The 19,013-nt window shown below is 33.2% G+C and overlaps 1 long non-coding RNA gene across 1 annotated transcript in view; it reads left to right on the top strand.

Annotated features, from left to right (window-relative positions):
* Positions 1–945: 945 nt before the first annotated feature.
* LOC108904522 overlaps positions 946–19,013 on the top strand; it is a 23,399-nt gene continuing 5,331 nt past the window's right edge. Inside the window, exon 1 of the long non-coding RNA XR_001964234.2 lies at positions 946–1,091. This is a non-coding gene — a long non-coding RNA (uncharacterized LOC108904522). The remainder of the gene's footprint in view (positions 1,092–19,013) is intronic.

Here is a 19,013-nt window from a genome sequence, read left to right as displayed (position 1 = left end):
TTTGATCATTAACCTTTTATCTTAACCAGTGGACCTTTAACCTTAGGTGTGTGAATTAAGGGCATTGATATTTAATCTTTAATCATTGATCTTGAACTTAGATTATTGACCTTTAGCTTCACCTCTTCGACCTAAAAACATTGGATTTTGACCATAAGCCATCGATCTTTGACACTAATCGATTGACCTTTGGCTCAAACCTTAAAAACTTAAAAACTTCGAAATTCCTTAAAAAAATCTTTGACTTTTACCCTTCATTGATTGACCTTCGACATCTGGTCAATGACCTTTGATAATTAACCTTTTATCTTAACCAGTAGACCTTTAACCTTAGGTGTGTGAATTAAGGGCATTGATCTTTAATCTTTAATCATTGATCTTGAACTTAGATTATTGACCTTTAGCTTCACCTCTTCGACCTTAAAACATTGGCCTTTAACCATAGGCCATCGATCTCTGACATTAATCAATTGACCTTTGGCTCTAGTTCATTTTTCATTGGCACTAGGTCACTGGTCTTCGGCCTTAGGTTATTTACCGGTGATCTTAAGTCTTTGGTCTTGGGTTAATAACCTTTGACCTTGGACAGTTGACCTTAAATCTTTTGAACTTAATTCATTGGCATTAAACCTTACGTCGTTCATCTTCGACCTTACGCCCCTAGTCATTGGCCTTAAACCTTTTACTTTCGGTGAGTGAACATTTGACCTTTCACCTTTTATGCGTCATATTCACCTTAGACTTTTGACTTAACCTTTGACCTTTGATTTTTGAGTTTTCCTATCTTTCCCAGGAATTATTAGATTTCTAACAAATTTTATCATAGTGATTTCTTTTCGCATTTGTGGAGCCCCGAGCTGGGGGCCAACCCGCCTGAGTCCGGGCCTGAGCGCATGACGTCGTGGGGGACGCTTGGAGAGCGTCCAGACGGCTATGCAGCGGCAGTTCGGCACGAGGGCCGATCCGGCTCGCCGCCCGTTTGCAGCGCTCTCGGCACTCACACCATGTAACTTACTTGCTTCTTGGGTAGTTCTAACTAAGGATGGAGCCCTGCATGACTACCGCCGAGGGAGGGAGGACGTACCGTTGAGGTAGGACATTTTTTCTTTTTTTTTCGGGAGAAATACCCTGTGTTCTGCGTGTTGCGTCACGAGGTGCTCTATTTTGGTTGGACCTGTCTCTTAATCAGGCAGCATTAAATTTTGAAAAGTAGTATATGGATATTTTTTTTTTCGAAATGCCAGCGAAAAATTTTTTATAATATTGTTAGGTACTGACAAGGAGGAATTTACTTTTGTCTTACTTAAAATTGTCTTTAGTTGATACGCATTACTTTTAGAATTCATGAAAAATGAGACGATTTCAAAAACAAAGTAAAAACACAGAAAATTGAATATTAAAATAGACTCGACACAAGGACAGAGTTAAATACTTAGTAAAAAAACTATCAAAGATTAGTCGAATTTACAATGTACTACAGTTAAAAGTTCAAAGATACTGTATTTGTAAACGCAGAAAAAAGGTTTATAAAGAAAAGATATGCAAAATAAAATTAACTGAAATCTCACAGAGATATTTTAACACTGTCAACTTTGTAAGAATTAAATACTAAAATTTAAGTATTTTTATAAGTAATGTATCACTTTTCAGATACATACAGGGTGTCCCGTTCATGTATCAAAAAAACTTGTGTGCAAATTCCTCATGGGAAAATAATGGGAGCAGTTCATGTAACTGTTTTCGAGATACAATGTGTTGAAGTTGTTGTTTTCCAAATGGTTTTCTTTAATTATCTTTAAATCGGCTAAAAATAAAAATGTAAAAATTTGTACACGAGTAAACATCAACTGTGCGTTGAGAATAATGAGGCAAGGGTTTCTTTCTGAAAAGCAGTGTCGCCGATACAGGTAATTGCAGAGGTACATTCGAAAAAAAATAAATAAACGGTATTGTAAACTCTAACTAAAACGTACTACAAAAAAATGGTATACTAGCGTCGAAATTCGGCAACATGTACCATTTTCGAGAAAAATTAACTTACATTTTTTTTTAAAGAGGTACATTAACGAAATATTAAATTGAAAGAGGTCGTTACCATTGAATGAATTGAAGACATGTATCTACCGACAGTCTTTGCATTTAAGAATAATTTGAATTTCTTATCATATAAAAGAGTTAAATTGTAAAACATCGTATTAACTTATTAACCAAACAAATAAAAACATTAAAATTTATTTTAGGTTTAATGTAAGCTTGTTGTAAAGTAACATTTAAAAAAGTAAATCAAAATAAACAAATTACGGGAATTAATTATCTATTAATAATTAATTTTAGATTTTGTAAACTACCACTACTAAAATAAACAATTGTTGAATGGACTGAATTGTTGATGGACACTGATAAGGACAGAAAAATACTAGGAAACAGACTCGGATAGAGACAGAACAAAATAGCTGCACAATTAAACAAATGAGCAAAACTCGAAATACTACAGTAGATGCTGAACTTATCCCCCATTTGCTTCTATGCAACTTAATTTTTCTCGAAAATGGTACATTCTACCGAATTGCGACAAATATACCTTTTTTTATATAGTATGCTTTACAAAATCGTTTAGAAACGTAACAAATTTTGACTCAACATATTTTTTTTATTGTACCCCTCCAATTACCTGTATCGACGACAGTGCTCTTCAAAATGAGACCGTTTGCACATTATTCTTAACGCACAGTAATTGATGTTTACTCGTGTACAAATTTTGACATTTTTGTCTTGAGCCGATTAAAAAACCATTTGGAAAGAAAACAACTTTAACACATTGTATCTCAAAAACAGGACATCTAAACATTACATGAACTGCTCCTATTATTTTCCCATGAGGAACTTACACCCAAGTTTTTTGGAAACATGAAAGGAACACCCTGTATTATGTAAATAAACAACTTTTGCAAATTACTTTATTAATACTTACATTATTTTTATACCATATTTTTATTTAGATCCATCCAAATATCATCTCAGATCACAAAAATTGTGAAATCAAAGTTTCTTTACTTGTTTTTTTTTTAACTAAAGTGAAGAGTTAAACTGCAATGCTTTCGGTTTTTATTAAACTTTTCCTTAAATACAACTTCATCCTTTCTTTTTAAACACTATTTACATTAAAAAAATGAAAATCCGAAAAACAAATCTTATTTATTTTGCATCTTACATCACATTGCTCTATGTTGATGCTGGCCTTTTTCTTGATGCTATACTGTCCCAGCTACTTGAAAACCACGGTCCTGTCAATCTAATAGAAGTAGGTACCAAAAAATTGGTTTGTGCACTCAAAATTTTTTAATAAGAGTCTATTTTATTAAATTGCATTCCATTTTAGTTAGCTAAGAACTATTTAACTAAAAAAAGTATATTTACCATTTCTTACTAGCTAAGTTAACATTTGTATATTATACAGTGTCTTCATAAATTCCCGAGTCCCACGTGACCGCGACTGTTAGACAACCAAACTTACAATGGAGTCAGTGATTAATACAAAATTCCCTAAAGATAAATGGTTAGTCCAGTGTAGTACATATTACATTTCTTTACAAACATTGAAATTTAATCTGCAAAATATGCTTCTTCTTTAATAGAAATTAATCATTCTTTACACTTTTTTACTTACAAAAATAATCATACGCCTCTAGGATATTTTAAATTTTATCCCATTTTATATTGAAAAAGTATTTTTTGATTGAGAAAGGTTGTCCATTAAAAAATATAGTCTCTTTTGTATCCACTTTCATTCAGAGATATTGAAAATATTGTTAATAAAACAAAAAGTTTCAGGGCTTTATTATTTTTTAAAAACTAATACGAACGTCTTTGGATTGACATTCCATCTAGAGTTCGAGTTGGTAATTTTCCTTGATAATATCGGAAACACCAACTTAAGAAAATCAAATTTACTGAGCGCCGAAACAGATCTGTTATCGTGGGGCTCGAGCATTTATGAACGCACTATATAAATTATATATCAATTTTTTTTAATATCGAACGATGAGTCTAATTTGTGTCCAAAAATATAGTATGACCTGCAGTTCTATATACAGACCATAACAAAATCAGCCACAGATAATGGCACTAAACTACTTTTGGCTCAAATCAATAAGATCAAAATATTGTAGGTTTCTATAAATAAATTTTACGAATTGCTAATTTATATGAACCCAGCAAGAACTATGGAAAAAAGTCAAGAGTACTGTGCACAGAAGATATTCAGAGATGTAACTTTTTCGAAAATTTTAACGCTATATATCAAAAAAAATATATAACACAGGCTTCCTGAATTTTCCTAGTTAAAATTAAATTAACAGCAACCTACTAGATAATGTATCAATAGAAATTAAAAATACACAACTTGCAATAAAATATGTTTTATTTTTTTCCTCAAAAACGGTGCATCCTACGAAAAAAAATGAAGTAACCAATTTCATTCAAAATTGATGGCGGATTTCTAATAAAATATCAAAACTGGAGAAAATCAGTGGCGTATCATTTTTTTGATTAAAAAAGGTTGTGGCCTTCTCGCACGAACGCCACTGGTGCAAGTAGAAATATTCGGATCACCCCAAAAAATGCACGTTTATCCCTTCAAAGCGTTTTTCAAATTACGAGACAATATCTTTAAAACTCTTTGAAATAAGTAATAAAAATAAATACAAAATTAAAATCTAAACACTGTATTCGGAAACGAAGCATAATTCGACCTAAATTTATATGAACTTTTTTTCACAAAATAACTTCGGCAACCACCTCCTAAAATATTTCGTACTTATTTACAAACACCCTGTAGATAATGGAATTGAACTATTTTTGAGGACTGATTNAATCTAAACACTGTATTCGGAAACGAAGCATAATTCGACCTAAATTTATATGAACTTTTTTTCACAAAATAACTTCGGCAACCACCTCCTAAAATATTTCGTACTTATTTACAAACACCCTGTAGATAATGGAATTGAACTATTTTTGAGGACTGATTATAATATTTTCCAACACTATTATTATATAAAAACAAAATAATACCGTGAAATTCTAAAAATATGTTTTAAAAATTGCTAATCTGGCGGTAAAAGCTATACAAATACCTAGTAAACATGTTATTTCCACATCAAGAATTACATAAAAATATGTTTATACACGTACATCTACGCCTCTGATTTGAGCTGACACTTATTTTTTTCAAACCAAACACCATTTCATTAATGTACTGTGCGCACAAAATTTCGATTGGATATCTTCAGTTGTTTAGAAAGTATTTGAAGGCAAAACAATTAAAAAAAATTAATGATAAAAAAATGTTCTTAATCTTGACAGGGAAAGCGCTTCTTCATTGTTGATACGTTTGATACGTTATGCCCAGTACAAAGTTAAAAAAACAAATAAATGTTTTATATTTCAAAAGTATTTCGGCACCCTGTATAACAAAACAGCCCCTCACTTCATATTCCCAATTGAATTGGAAACATGGAAACTAAAGAACTAAAATGTCAACAAAATTTCCATAACACAAAATCAACTTTTTAACTATACTTTCCCTCGGATTTTATTTAAAAATAGTTCCTTAATCCTTTTTTGTCATAGTTGTCAACAAAATCGTCTATTTATAAGTTAATTTCAAGACGCGTTGGGTTCAACGTAATGGCGACAATATTTTTAGCGAGAACTGTTCCCACATCGCTAATTATTATTGGCAAAAAAGAATCGTAAAAACCGCCTCCATAAAACTAATCGCCTAGATTTACATCTTTGAAAATAAATATAGACTAGTGTCATACCCTTGGCATAGCAGGAAGTCCAGAAGATAGCCATCAAGTAAAATAAACTTATAAATACTAATATATTTTTCAATAAACACGTAACGCTTATTAAAATCTGCGTGTACATCTTTGAATCTGGAGTTGTAAGTTGGAAAAATTCACAATTTTATTTGCTACAGTGGTAATAACTGTGGACGTGTGCAGCATCTGGATAAGATTTAGTACACCTAATAACTTTTATGTAACTTCATTATCTAACAAATAACGTTTTATTGGGAAATTTTATAGTTACTAAATTATTTTCGGACCGTTCTGCTGGATGCGACTGTTTTAATGGACGTTTACTATAAGTGATCTTGACATTATCGTCTTAAATTTAGGATCTTGCCAGTGGCGTAAGTGCTATAGTCAATGGTTCTATGCATTTTTTACGGCAGATGGTTTTTATATTCATTAGTACAAATTCTTTCTACGGGGTGATTTACAGAGTGTGTAAAAATATTCTGTTGAAGATAAGAGCATTAAAAAATGTTTCAAGTTTAGATTATACAGCCCCTCAAAAAAAGTTCTGTACCAGAGACATGATAGTGTCCTTGTGTATTTTTTAACGCTGAATCCGAATCCGCAACCAAAAACAGTTTTATCGGGTAATTTTTTTGTAAAACGCTAAAATACCCCTGAAATAGGGTGAAATAGGGAGGATAAGGTATAGCAACGATTTGTAAATACTTTGAAAAAAACATTTTAAAATAATATTGGAAAGAAATATATGGAAATTAAATCCACAGCCATCCCTATGCGAGGAGGTTAATTTCACGATTAAGATCAAATAACGATTGTTAGTGCAAAGCAATGTGAAAAAACAGCCTTGTGTTTTATACTACCAAATATACAGGGTAATTCAGAACATATCCAAAAAAATTTTTTGAATGTACAGAGGACTCTTACAAATACAATTTTGTAAAAAAAAAATCAAAAAGGCAGTTCGAAAATTATTTAAAAATACATTTCTGCACGGCACTGAACGCCATTTTTGTTCAAAATTGAAAAACTAATGTAAACACTATCGCAAAAACGTTAATACTAAAATCGGATTTCAGTATTCGGAATCGCCTGGGACCTGGGGGTATAGATGTTGATAGACAACATACCAAAAAAATATAATATAATCTATCCCTCAAACCACCTGCAAATCAGGGTCCCACTTACCCCAGTAAGTCACACATTTTCCTATTCAATATTTTTTACTGAATTTTGTTACGGCGGATTTTTGAGGTCGCTGATTACGAATCTGAAGTCTGATTACGAAAATTACCGAATCAAGGATGGCGGATCCAATATGGCGGTTATAAAATCGGAAAAGCATTCAAAATTTGAAGGTTATGGCTGAAATTTGTTACTGGGTGGTTTTCAAAGTTGCCAATCACGAATATAAGGTTTTACTTCAGAAATTTTTTAAATCCAAAATGGAGTCCCCATTATGGCGGATAGTAAAGTAGGTACCATAGAAATTGGTATTTACCACCCAAACAAATACGTTGATTGTTTGAAAAATTGAGTCGTTTGAGTAAAAATATGCAAATGTCTAAAAATGAGAGTCAAAGCATATAAATTCGTTTAAAAAAATGTATTGAGGAAGAAACTTTAATAATTTAGTAAAAACAGGTTGCTTTTGTGTGATTTGGTAACGTGTTATTTTAAAGTCAGCATATTTGTTTGACATCAACCGCCGAACATTAAAGAAACATTTCATTATGTTTAAAAAATTATAAAGTTTTACATGATTCATTAAATATTAACTAATATAAGTATATAGATATCATTAATTGTAAACAAAACTAATTTGTTTTAAATTTTTTTTGGCTGTTTTAAAACAGTTTAAATCTAAGCAGAATCTCATTATGTTCCGAACGCTTACAAAGGGCAACGTATAAACGCACACCCCCCCCACCCCCACAAAAAAACTTAAAGCACCAAAGAACGTGAAATTTTTTTAGAGAATGCGTCTGCAAGAATCCGGAAACAAAACTTGCGCTCTTCAATCTCGACGGCACAGAAAAAAGCAGTTTCTGTGCCATTCAAATAACATCGCCCAGCATCCCCGGCATCGCATTGGATAATTTATCGAACAATTGAACGTAGCGGGGAATAACGCGCATATTATAAAATAGGCCATGAGCGAACCTATAAAACAAATTAAATTTGACGCACCAGAGCATCGGAAGCTATAAAGTGAGAAAGAAATAGGTCACGGGAGCAGTCTGTTACGAAACGTGAGACTGCAGCGGGCACGATTCTGGAGTAACAAAAGGACCTTGTTTCTCGTACCTGGTTTTAATGAGGACTTGACGGGAATTGTCGATAAGGCTTAATGAAGCCCTTTTGTAACCGTCGCCGTCGGCAGGAGTTGTTAGATTATTTATGTCTGATTGCCTTAAAAATTCATACTCGTTTACACTGAAAAGAAAATAGATATTTAGACAAAAGTGTACAAAGTCCTTATTGCACTAAGAGCACGAAGGAGGTTGCGTGATCGTGCAGATTCTCGTAAGAATTTTTTGTAGAAATATGGGTAAATCCAATTACCACGACCTTGAAAAAGGCGCCGCAATCGTTTATAATGTCTGGAACGAGTAGTCTCTTAATTTAGGTTTGACAAAGTTCAATGGAATCTAGTAGGAAGGGACAGAACTCGTAGCAAAATGTACATTTAATTTTGTTATACAGATTCGTATAATCTGACAAATGATAGAATTTAGAGAATATAATTGAAAGAAACATTTTACTAAATAAATTTCATAATATGATGATAAACTAATGAAAATTTCCTTTATAGTCCGGTCAAAATAGACATTTCAAATAACGAAAATTCCGACAGAGCTAAATTTTGGTGGAGACCTTGGGTACACCATTAGAAATAAAGTGTCAAAAGTCCCCATCGATCCCATGTGTGCTAAAAAAGTTATTCGGGGTCAAAAGTCAAAATTGAAGGTTTTTTGGATTTTTTTCGAAAATGGTATGATTTATCAAAAAAGTAGCCCTGACAAAAATTATATATCTCAAAATTATCTACAAAAATGNAGTTATTCGCGGTCAAAGGTCAAAATTCGAGGTTTTTTGGATTTTTTTCGAAAACGGTAAGTTTTATCAAAAAAGTAGCCCTAATAAAAATTATAGTCCTTAAAATTATCTACAAAAATGGTCCTTATACTTTTTTTCTAAGAATCACCATTCCTGAGATATCGCGATTCTAATAGTTGAAGGAGTCACGTTCTACATGATATGCACATATTTCTACACCATCTGTGAGTGTACTTTGGCGCTTTTTTTAACGTGGTTTCCCCGGTAGGCCTACTCAAAAAACTGTTATGACGGAAGTTTCAGGGACAATACTCTTTTACTGCATGATGATTATTGATATTGGTTATTGACTTTAACTGTACCTAGTTCTGATTTCTTTTGATATTTTAATCTGATTCATACTCTTCATGACTTCAACAGTCATGTCGTCTTCGATTTCTTCTTCTTCTTCCTCCTCTTCCTCTTGCTGGATGTTCATAAATTGTTCAAATGAAGATGTATCAGCTGTCTCTTCATCGAAATCACATGAATCTTCGTCTGTTCTATTCAATTCGACATTTGAGCAAGACTGGCTTTGGCAATTAGTACAAGCTGGAGAACACAGTAACCCTACTCTTCTACAGCCACATTTAGCACTACAACCTTTTTTGCAATTGCAAAAAATAGTGTTTAGGAGTTTTTCCAGAGCAGGTGGAAGTAAAGTTTGAATCGGTTCCAAAGTATTATCTGTTAATTTCCAACCCCAGCTTCTGGGTTCAGTTGATTGCCTAGCCATGTGTGATCTCAACTTGATAGTATACTCGATACAAGTGTTGATTAGCAGAAGCCGATGTTGGAGGAAGACAGAGAGGTTTCTTGTTTCGTGTATTTTTTACAAAAGTTTTTACAATAGAGTAGACAGATTTATTCAAGGCCATGCGGGTAGAGGGGATTGACTAAGGGACTGAGTTTCTTTTGAGTGTATATCCTCAGAATAGTATAGTTTATACATATAAGAGACACAAATAGGCATTTTTACTTGTATTAAGTGCCTGACTATGTATATACGTGGCATATATGTGCATATTAGGCATGGGTAACACTGTAAATTTTCGTGTATTGACACAACAATACCGACACGGCTTGCTGTATCAACACAACGTGTCAGCACAATTGTGTCATGATACAGTAAACTGGATCGGATAGATGCAGATGTGTGGCACTGCCTGCGTAGCTGCGCTGCGTTCAATCTCGTTATGGCACGCCGGTTCCTTCACAAGTTCACAATATAATTCTAATTAGTCCAATTTTTGTAATTTATTTTTGATTATTTTGTTTTATTTACGAAGCCATAGCTATCGCAGTATTTTTTTAATGTTTCAGTTTTAGTTTTATGTTTTTTTTAATTTTGCGGTATGTTTTTTTTATCAGATATTTATTTTTACTCGAGTTTTATGTAAATATATAGATATTTTAAACGACTTGAGTTTTAATAATTAAAATGCCTAGGTATATTTTGAGTATTAAATTGTTTTACTCACAAGTGTTATATACGTAATAAATAAGTTTTGGAAAAAAGATTAAATCGCGCGCCGTTTAGTAACTCGCAATTCGCAATTTCTGCCATCTTGGGTGTTATTAAGTGTCATGGTGTCACGTGGACTGTTTCAGCACCCATGACACCCAGAGAGGTGTCAACACAAAAGCGCCATTCAACACGGTTTTACTCATGACTAGTGCATATCATGTAGAATGTGACTCCTTTAACTTTTAGAATCGCGATATCTCACGAATGGTGATTCTTAGAAAAAAATATATAAGAACCATTTTTGTAGATAATTTTACGACCTATAATTTTTATCAAGACTACTTTTTGATAAAACTTACCGTTTTCGAAAAAATCCAAAATATCTCAAATTTTGACCTTTGACCCCGAGTAACTTTTTTAGCACACATGGGATCGATGGGGACTTTTGACACTTTATTTCTAATGGTGTGCCCAACGTCTCCACCAAAATTTAGCTCTGTTGGAATTTTCGTTATTTGACTACTATTTTTATGGCTAATTTGACCGGACTATTATAAAAAGTCTGCAATATTTATTTTATTACGTATAATTTGGAATAAATACATTAATCACTGTTTGCTGTTAAGAAAAGATTTAAAACAGTTAAAAGTATGTGGAAATGTAATTGTCTCTAAAGCGGAGAAAACAGAGCCATTAGGCTGAGTAGTCCGGCAAAACAAATGAGTTTTGAGCCGAAAATCGTCATTATCTTTTCCCGGAAAAACAAGGAGATTCTCTCTAAATGATTTGTTGCCGCTGATTGCCCTTAAAAATATATGAAGTGTTAAAAACCACATATTTTTCATTCCGGGCACAAATTACGGTAATTTTTCAAAGCCCCCTCGGCGGACCCGGTCGGATGTTCGCCGTTTGACCTTGAAATTTCGCCTGTGATTTAAAACCTAAAAATAAATCAAAAACGGGACCTTGCCGCGGATCGGGACACTTAATTTTCTTGAATTGTGACATCTGACGTAAAACCGAAGCTGTCTGCCAGCGGATTTAATGAGTTCGACACCCACCTTTTCGCAAAGGTAACAGCTGACAAATAAGTAGACTATGAACAGCTATCGATGAAAAAATGTTATTAATTTACGTTAAATTGATATAAAATCACATTTTTATATGTGGATACCATTCATTGTGGGGGGTTATTGAGGGGTTATTTATTTAATTATCTAACTACCGCTGTGACCAGTTTCATAACGAGTCTGGACTTCAGAAGAGTTTACTATTTAATTCTCGAAAGGGAGTTTATAATTATCATAATACTTTAATTAATACGTGGGAACTTAGAAATGTTGTATGTTCAGAGAATGAATTTCAGGCACTTACCCTTTATTGCTTACGTAGAATGTAATCCAGTAACTGGCTGTACAGGGTGACACTGAAGTTGAGAGAAACAAAATGAAACACCAAAACTTCCAGGAAGGGTTTTAATAACAATAAACAAAACAAACAAACAAAATAACAACACAACGGCTCGAACAACATTATTAATTAATTTTTTTACACGCGACAGCATACCGAGATTCAGAGAATGCGCGCTCTATAGCAAAATTTGGAAAAAACTTTATCTATTATTAAATTTAATTAACTAGCCCGAGACTCTAAAACTAAGCCGACTGCTCAATGTGGAACATAAGGAAGAACTGCCTTTTTCGAGATCTTTCCTGAATTCGACACCCCGCTTCGACACGCCCATTTCTTGGGTCGAGAAGTTTTTGTTCTTATCTTATTGGCGAGAACCCTGAATGTCGGGACGCTTTGGCATAACTATGCCATGTTAATAATATTATCTAAATAAATCTGAGGCTAAACTTACAAATAACCCTAGCCTTCCTCTAGTGACTCCGTGTAGCGATACGGGACGGATTAGTCGATTTCATTAATATATCCTTATAGCTTGAAAAGTCCGTCAAAAAACCAGCTATTTCTTTTCCTCACAACATTCTAACAACTTATTCTTGGAATTCCTACGCCCTTTGGAATGCATTTCACGCGTTATTTGAAATATCGATTTTTCTCTTTATACCTGCTTAACACATGGCCCCGACTCTAAGTGAACTTGTTAAAAATATTGCTAAATTTCTCCGAAGGACGACGCTACCTGCTTGAAACTCTTAACTTTCGATAATTTGTGTTGACTGAAATATTTTACTTTTTGGCCCATCCGTTTCGAGAACTAATAAATAAATTACTACGCGTCCCGACTTTTGTTACAATTGTTTAGTTGTTTTGCTTTAAATCAATCAGAAAGGTGTAGGTAATTAGTAAATTTACCACTTTAACTGAAATTTACCCATGTTTCGATTATATTTTCTAAAATTTTTAACTGTCAAACTAAAAGTTTTTGCTGGTACTTACAGATTACAAAAGCTATATCGACCCATTAATCATTCTTTGGACCAAAATAATTGTATTTTCCTTGGCCATTTTTCATTTAAACACCTCATTTTGAAGATAAAGGGTAACAAAGTTACAATTTGAAAACATTTTTACTACTAACTTGTTTCTAAGGCATTCATTTGAAAATGTTAATAAGATTTGACCCTATGCCGATATATTTTTAGTAAAACAGAATAAAGAAAACGGTGGTAGACATTTAATTTTTAATATTGACAAATATTATTAATTATTATATTTACAGTGTTGCTAGGTTTATCCATTTTATTGACAGACCTATATAAGGCTTATAGCAATATGTTATAATAAAATAGTATGAAGTTGCAAATTAGAATTAACCAACAAATTATATTAAAAATTCCAGATATTAATAAGTACTACTTTGTAAATTAAAAAAATATATATTGGTGACTGATGAAATTCAGCCCTGTTTATTGAAATTCGCTTACCACGTGACGTCATGTGGATAGTGACTTAAATTGTTGATGAAGTTTAAGCTAATAGTTTATGGTTAGCTGTGTAATAAATAAAAAGTGGTTTTAAAATAAAAATATTTACATAGCTTATTTGCTGCAATAAGCGGAACGCCCTGTACGTAACAAAAAACCGCGTTCACAAATTCTGGCCTACATTTTAGATCCCCATCGGACCGCAGAGCCCCAAAGACCGACAGACCTCCGGCAAACAAAGCGCTCTCGTAAATAACCGTGTTTACACCTCGCTGGCACCGTCATAACACGGAAACGATTCGAAAGCAGAGAAAATCGACACTTCCCGCCTCTGGCTGGCAGCAACCGGGGTTGGCGCGTGGCCTGTAAACAAGCGCCGGCCGTTTCGGAGGCACCCCAGTTGGCCGCGACGGCCGACCGTTCGGCGTGTGCCAACTGGAGCCGTCAATGGACACGCACATTGGCATGCGAATCAAATGTGCGTGTATGTGTGTGTGTGTCAATGCGAGTGTGTGAGGTCACTGCCGGGCCTTGAAGGTTTTCCAAATATTATCCACGATCGGCATTGCTTTTGTTTAATTTTCGGCAAGCCCCACGTTCGGCGCCAAATCTACGCTCTTATCTTTTTGGGTTAACTTTTGAAGTGGCTTCCACGCAAATTGAATGTATCTCACATAGAGGGTCCTATAGTACTTTCTTTTTCGAAAAATGACTGAATTTTTAATAATGTTCTTAATTTTGTTTGATCTAAAGTAGATGTTAGGATGTTTTTGTTTTTTAGTGGGCCCCTTCTCCCGGAAGAGTTAAGGGATTAAGTTTTTGGGTTTTTTACAAGAGAAATCAAATTTGGAAAGATTATTGATTATTTGTTTCTTTTTAGAAGAGTGTCAAACCCTTAAGCTCAGGGTAGTGGGTTCGGGCCCCATCATATTTATTCATTTATTTATTTATTTATTTAATTAATTAATTTTAATTCATCCGAAGGGAGAAACCCAATTACAGGATGAATGTTACAGCTATAGTAAATACACATGAACAACAATAAGCACAAACATTTAAAATAAGTAAAGACATAAAATTTACCAAAAAGTATAAACGTTAACCAAAAACAATGTCAGTCAATCAATAAATAGTAAAACAGTAAAATCACATAAGAATTAGTATATCTAAAATTCATAAGAACATAATACAAAACAACACAAAAACAAAAAAGAAATTTAAATAAAACCTTAAATTCAATTGTGAGAACAGAAAATTCTTTTAATATGTGCTATAAAAGTATGCAATATGTCCAGGATATAACTAAAAAGCATTTGATGTAAAGGATACCTTTTTCTCTTCTTCTCTTTTAGGTTAATGAACCAGATTCAACAAAAAAATTAAACATTTGAACATTTTTCTAAATAAAAACGAAAATATTATTAAGCATTTAGAGACTTGGCAAAGCCATGCGAAGAAACTTATACAGTTGCTGAAATTGAATGAAATTCGGCTCAGAAAAGTAACGGGACTATTAACGAGACACCGTCACTTTAGGGAGCATCTTGGCTAGGGTCTACAGGGGATGTGACTTGGCGGATGAAACTTCTTTGCCGAGGATTTGCACTTATTGTTAGTAGAATGACGCTCCTGGGAAAACCCTTTTCGAAACCCTAGGAGCTGCGGTAAGTGTCGACAAGCATGCTTTTGGACTTTGTAAAAAGAACAAAGCTACTACCTGAACAAGTTCGAACAGTGAGGTAACCACAGGTTAAGAAGAATTTTGACATCTTGACAATAATGACAAGTCACTCTTTCGACCGTGATATACTCAAAATATTACTTTTGTTGTAATAGAAACTACTTTAAGGTTTACAACTTTGTACTATTAAATGTGATTTCGAAAGTTGCAGAGCGAGGTTGTATTTACTTGCAGGTAATTTTTTATTGTCTGGACAAAAAAAAAGGTTCCCTATATTCATAGCAGCAATTTTATGATTTTCTTGTCTCAGATAAATTATTTGTCTTTTTTATTTCATTTTAAAAACGAATTGCTGTTGATTTACGAAAGATGCATTTTTTCGACGAGAAAATTGTGGCAATTTTCTATTATTTTTCTACTTTGTCGACCTGACTCGTATTAAAATTCAAAATTATTTACATCATGAAAATCCAATGTGGACTTATGCCTACATTTATATGACTTTATAATGTAGTTTTCTACGTGCATGCAAAATGGCATAAGCGTGAAAGACGTAACAATTTTCATGAATTTTCCTACAACTTTTCAAAGAATTTTTAGCATATACTCCTCACCAGGGACTTATGCCCTTTAAAAAAATGAATAATTTCACTTTTTTCTTTGCAATAAGCTTTAATTTATTCACGAGAAAAACGTTGACCAAAATGAGAAATTTTCCGCAGCTTTTCCAAAGCCCTATTTTCTTTAGTCTTTAGTAGGACTTATGCCAATGTTTTTTATGAGCTTTTCGAATACAATAATGTCATATTTCTAACTAGCATTAATGAGAAATTGGTAGACTAATAATTTAGTTTTTCACATTTTCTTACAAAGTTTTCCATTCTTAGGTCCCTTGCGACACTTATGCCAAAAAAATTTTGTGATAAAATCGATACTTCTCTTCAACTTACGAACATGGCATAAGTGAGAAATACGTCGCTGTACACATTATTTTTTTGAAAAGGAAAATTGAATTTTCACGAAGGTGTCCCGCAGCCCATCTTTTAAATTTAGTTTATTGTACTTGTCTCTCGGTTACCTTTCAGTACTCTCAGAGGCATAAACGAGAAAGACGTCGTCGAACTTCAGTCTAATATCTCCCGGTCTATTAGTTTTTCGATTTATCTAACCAAAATCTAAAAAAAATTGGATCTTGTCGACATGATTTATTTTTAATCTTATTAAAATTTTTTGTAAAATGTCATGTTGTGGTAACTACTCTACTGATTTAAAAGTTGGACATCTACTTTTTTATTGTTAGAAAACATCAAAGAAGGTATTGATTATTATTGATTACTAGATTTTACCCGCGGCTTCGCTCGCAGAGTGATAGAAAATCTTTCGTTTTTTTTTATAAAAAGTATCCTATGTTAATTCTAATACCTCCAAGAATATGTGTACAAAGTTTCATGATGATCGGTTAAGTAGTTTTCGCGCGAAAGCGTAACCAACAAACTTACATTCACATTTATAATATTAGTAGGGATTATGGACGTTGTCGAATATTTTTACTAACCTTAATCCTTAAATGACATTATCCGTATTTAAAAAAAAAATTCAACAAAATATTGCACATATTCAAAATGTTTTAAATTGCAACAACATCACGATACACAGATATGTATGTAGTCCCTTGTCTTATAAGGAACATTTGTATTCACAGAAGTACATCATAATATTAGGAATGCTACTTATGCATATAACTAAATCATATTTAACCTTTTGCACGCGAATCACTTCGTGATCAGATTTCAGTTTATAGATAATCTAAAATACGTAAAAGTTCTTTGCAAAAGAGCAGTGTATGCTTTATGCTATGTACTCTATGTCGATTAGTTGATGCCCTCGAACGGTGTGCGGAGGTTCTGGCTCCACAATCTTCCCTTCAACAGCATTTTTTCCTGCTTTTGCTATTTTCATACTTCCTTTTGGTCATAAATTTTCCTTTTCACCGACTCTGTTCTTCATCCGACATTTTCTAGTTTAAAGCAATCAGCTGTGCGAGCGATTACATAGCATAATGTATACCTATATACATGACAAGGACTGCCAACTTACAAATAATAAACTCAGCATACTCGTGNTGTACCTAGTTATAAGTCTGTGTAGAAATTTTATTATAAGCAGATACCTAATGTTGATGTTGATTATGAAAATATTTAGTTCCTGTTCCTTTAGTTGATTATTTTATTTTTGTTTTGTTAATTAAAAGATTGTGATTATAAGTGAGATATTAATAGGAAGAACGCTTCTGTATCTTTAAATTAAATCTTGTTTTTTTTAAGATTTCTTCGGTTAAATTCCTTATTTACTATTTATTTAATTAAAAGACTGCATGATTAACGATTATTAATAATTATTACTGGAAGAAAACTACGATTAAAAAATATTGAAATAAACATAGGTATATTGAAAGTGTTTAATAAAAAAACAAGTTAAAGGTTTTTAAGAAGAAACTCAAAGATTAATTTAGTTTTGTTAGTAGAAGTAGAAACATAAGTAATTAATAAAAATACTGAATAAATAATAAATGTTAATGATGATTGTGAAGTATAATAGCATGTTTATATTTCGCATTGCAATACCAAAATTATGACTTTTTTAAGTTTTAGAAATTTTTCGAGAATTCGAGAATTCCCGGGAATTCCTAGTCGAGAATTCTCGAGACCCGAGAAAAAAGTAGGCCGAGAAATCAGAAACCCTAGTATAGACTGAGATAATCCGATGGCTGATCGGTAGAAAAACGAAATGTTGCGTTTTAACGCAGTCTTGACATTGTTTTAGTAATTAGTAACGCAGGAAATAAAGTCACTGTTCCAAACAAAATTACTGATCACGCGACTTGTAATAATTTGTGAAGGCTCTGTACTTTTAATCCAAAAGGACCACCAACTTTTTTAAAAAAAAATAACATATTTTCAGCGTCACGAGAGACTGGGAGTACACCAAACTAGAATAATTATTCCTGCCACCAATACTATGCGTATTGGCGTCCCCAGACCTTGGCTTTAATACCGAGGATGCCCTGCGGACGCCAAAACCCACGTGGCCATCTGTTAAATATCCCCGGCGTTCCCGCCAAACTCCACACTGTTGTTCTTGGCTTACTTTTTAACGGCCAATCATAGTAAATACCTCACAACCAGCCTCAACAAGTGTAACGCAGCTAAAACAAACAAATTTTTCCCCTTACTAGCCCAGTCTGTTGCACTTCGTTGCATCACTCGTAGTGCGGGGAATTTATTTTTCCTAACACCTCGAGTACATGTTTACGATATATGAAGCTTTTGTTTTGAGTAAATTTTCGCGGTGATTTTGTGTTTGAGATACACGTAGTTTATGTAATGTCCACAGTTACCAGGTTCTAATTTTAGCACCGCTAAAAATAGGTCCAATATACCTACCTAGACATTATAATGTGTTTCGTATACGATTAACGAGATTTCTGGTAAATTTAGAACCGAGCGGTTGGTCACATTTAGACCATTTAAAAAAATTACAATGTGACACTCCCTTGAGGTTTAATAGTTGTCGTTGTTGGTTGATAATAATCTTTCTTAATAAAATACTCTGTTAATTATATACTCATGATGAAAGCAATTGAATCATGGAAATCAGTAAATTAAAGATTTTTTTTAAATGGAACACCTTATATATTAGTGCATACTTAGCTTCGTTAAATTTTTCTTTTTTTTCAAAAATATACAGGGTAGCCCATCGAAATCGTACCGCAAGGCATTACAGGGTAGTAATGAACTTTTCGGCAAAATCCAAAATCAGGTAAAGTTTGCTTCTGAGGGGGACAACTTTTGGCGCAATCCCCCAAATTTTTTTAAATGGGAATGGGGGTCAAGTGGGGGTCATTAGAAAGGGCTTTTAATTCTCTATACATCGATTCTTACTTTTTGAAAATCGATCCATTATTTTAGAAAATATGCAGCTTTGAAAATACGAACAATATTTTTGACGAGAAATGCGAAAATCGATTTAATTTTACTTCAAAA

Source organism: Anoplophora glabripennis, unplaced genomic scaffold, assembly GCF_000390285.2.
Source record: "Anoplophora glabripennis isolate ALB-LARVAE unplaced genomic scaffold, Agla_2.0 scaffold112, whole genome shotgun sequence".
Taxonomy (NCBI): Eukaryota; Metazoa; Arthropoda; class Insecta; order Coleoptera; family Cerambycidae; genus Anoplophora; species Anoplophora glabripennis.
The sequence above is the reverse complement of the archived record's forward strand: the minus strand, read 5'-3'. Positions and strand labels throughout refer to the sequence as shown.